This window comes from Triplophysa rosa, linkage group LG23, assembly GCF_024868665.1.
Source record: "Triplophysa rosa linkage group LG23, Trosa_1v2, whole genome shotgun sequence".
NCBI classification, from domain to species: Eukaryota; Metazoa; Chordata; class Actinopteri; order Cypriniformes; family Nemacheilidae; genus Triplophysa; species Triplophysa rosa.
Window position 1 is genome coordinate 6,576,888 of NC_079912.1, and position 3,676 is coordinate 6,580,563.

Sequence of the window (3,676 nt, forward strand, 5' to 3'; positions counted from 1 at the left end):
AGAGATGGCGATAGAGAGACAAGTTACGGATTGCAGTTTTAAAGTCACCATGAAATTGAAATGGACAACTTTACACGAGATTGTGGTGTTTCTAACAAATGACCTATATGTGCACTTCATTTTTAATACATGTGCACTTATAATCTTTAATCAAAAATGTCAAGCCTCTCAAAACGGCTTCTCTTCACTTACAGTCATGAGGAACGAGGGCGGGTTTCTGACTGCAAACTGCCATTCAAATTCACCTCCATTTTGTTAGCAACCAACTTCCAACGAGCCAATCAGTTTTTGATTGACGTAATCAAGTTCCTACATTTTTTTATAATATAAGCCATTTCATTCGGATATGCATCATGATATGGAAAAGAAGACAATCGGTTCCGTTTCATACTGACTAGCGCTGCAGCTATCGATTATTTTAGTAATCGAGTATTCTACTGATTTTTCCATCGATTAATCGGGTATTCGGATAATTATGTACTTAAGTACTTTTTCTTTATTAAAGAGCAATACTAAATATACAAGAGAAAACAAGACAGGTCTCTTAAAATAAACAACTAATTAGTTTCCTTTTTAGAAAAATTAACATTTATTGCTGAAATTGCATACATTAATATCTGTGAAAACTAAACCCATTTAGTACATTCAATTGCCATATTACATTCAAAATGCAATATAGGCCTAATACAAATGTATAAATAAGAAACATTAATAAAAATAGACAGAATAATTTCAAAGGTAAACAACTAACTTCAGCTTATGCATGATGCATTTAGTTTATCTGAATTAGTTTCTTTTTTTACTATTAAATAGTCATATATTTGTCCACATAAAAATACAGAGTTAACCGGACTTTTATTTTGGCAGGTCGTCGGAAGATGCTTATTTTTTAGTGTGTTAGCTTCACTCAGTAAAATGTTCTGAAATAAAATCTCAGAGCAACTCTGGAGATGAAGTTCATGTCCTCATAAAGCGCAGACGCAGACAAATTCATGAGCATCACGCCCATGTTAAACTCTGCAGTTCATTCACTCAGACATGCAGAACAGACAGTTGGCATGTGTAAATAACAGGATTCGGTGTCCACAAGTCCGAATCTAGTTTTATGGACTCAATGCAGCCGCAAAACAAGTTTCACTCGCAAAATAGACTAAAACTAAGTAAAATAGCAGTTCACCATTTCAATAAGCTATCACTTATTTATCAGCATGAGAAACACGTGTGAGCGTGTGAACAGATTAAAATGCGTGTGTCTCACGGTGAATGCGTGAGACTTGAGAGCCCTGTAACATGAACAGAGTTTAGCGGGCTGTGCGTCAGTAATAACGGTCCGTGGGGAAATGCAGCGCTCCGTGTCTACTGTAGTTAAATGGATTAAACGAGGCTTCGAGGCAACAAAAATTGCCTCGATGATTTTTTTGTATTCGAATTACTCGAGTAACTCAAGGAATCGTTTCAGCCCTAATACTGACTTCAAATAAAAACGAAGGATGTTTTCATGAATGATTTAAACATAAATTCTGTAAAACTGACAGACTCTCTTCTCGGAAATGGACTTAAAATATTGATGGGTCACTCCGCACTACCCAGATTTTTGTCTCAAATTTCAAATCAATTTTCCCTCCCCCTTAAACCACCTGACACTGACCAGCAAGTTACAAATCATGTTCCTCTGATGTTATTAGAGCCTAAAGCAAGTTTGTTTCTATGCTTCTATGTCCTGTCCATCAACAAAGGAAAGAACCAGCACTCATCAAGTGATTTCATATGTTCTGACCATGAAGTCTTAAAATAAGCCACTTACTTTAAAAACAACATGATGTCTCTGTTGTGACTGTTCACTTAGTGTTTATAAAGAGAGCTGAAGGTCAACAGGCCTTTAAATCAAACCAATTCCAACCTGCCATTGATATACAAACAGCAATTCCTCCTCTACTCTCACTAACCCCCCAAATAGTGTTTATAATGTCTCAGTAGGGGGTACAGCCAAGAGGGCAACAGCTATAATGCATATCCACAAACCATTTCTCCTGTTTTTATGCTTTGTGCACTGTAATCCCCTTAGTAGGTTCCCCTCTAACAGCAACATAAAAGACTTGTGCTTTGAGACAACATGTGTATGAAGATCCGTCCTCCAGTCACAACATCTTAGCTTTATTGACTGGTGCTGTGTCTCGCTAATAAAAGAGGCCACGTCTTTTGTTTATCCACAACACGCCTCTTAGCTATGAGCGTTGTCTATTGGATTGCCTTGAAAAAGGGGGAGCAAAATAAATCAAGAGCGAGTTGTTTTGGTGCCAGGTATTTATCTTGCTGATGCAGTGTTGAATATCTCTCCCGGTCTTTTACTTACGAAGGGCTCTGACTCAATATACACAATGCCGATTTCAGAGTTAATAAGTGGATTTTTCTTATTTCTCCTGAACTCATAATCGTGCAGGTAAGAAGTGTATTGTGTGCACGGAAAGCACCCAAATTCCATCTAGATTCTGGAGCGTGTCATATGCTGCGCTGAAACGTCATCAAAAAACGAGTATTTTTAGCAAGTAAATCGTCTGCATTTTAATTCGCAGGGTAGCTGACAGTAGTAGCCAAGTGTTTCGTTGCAGATCCGTTTATTAAAATATTGTCCTGGGCCACATGATTTCATGTCGATGCGGTATAACCTCGGATGTCCAAATTCGCACATTTTAATACTTTTTATTGGTTAGATATTTGCAACACCCAGTGACAAACATAAAAGATGACTAATAGTAATGATTTATAGCAAAATCATTTTATTAGGTTTCAGAAGGACAGCAGTTAAATGCAGCTTACATGGTCATTCGGATTCAATACGTCAATGGATGTCATTTGAATTTAATACGAACATAAGTAGGTAAAGTAACCTGCAATTTGATGTTTCAACAGAGAGGGCAATAGAGAGGCAAAATATATGAATTGCAGTTTTAATTAAGACACTATATTGCTTCTTTAAAAATGTCTTAGTCACACCATGGGAATATTTACAGAAACTGCAAAAACCAATAATAATAATAACAATAACTGAGAATATGCTGTCAATTCTAATTCCAATACAAGTATTTTTCCATCCCATCCCTTTAAAGCCATTTTAAAGGGATAGTTCATAGTTCATCATTTACTCACCTTTGAGTTGTTCTAGATCTGTATAAATTTCTTTGTTTTGATGAACACAGAGAAAGGTATTTGGAAGAATGCTTGTAACTAGACATGTGCCCGGTTTTAACCGCGGTTACCACTAAATCCTGCTGAAACCGAGTTGGCTGCGATAATGCAAAATATCGATTATTTTATTGATGCGTCACTTGTCTGTGAAGCACGGCTCTGGGATCAGTAGGAAATGCTGCTTGATCTAAAAGCAGTGCGAGTTTGAGTCGCTTATAACATGCATTTAAAAAAGCAACACCCGTCAAACATGATCATTATAAATATACTTTATTATCATGAAAATACCTGAGGAGGCTTGAGTAACGGTGATAAAAACATGTCCTTACGCATTTCCTAAAACTACGTGTGTTATGGTCTTCTTCTGCAGTGCGTATTTGGAGTTTCTGCACGAGAGCGCCCTCTGGCTTTCGGATGCAGCAGCATTTTACCGTACTGCACTCACAAATTGTGCATAAATCACGTGATATATATTTTCGGTTAACCCGGG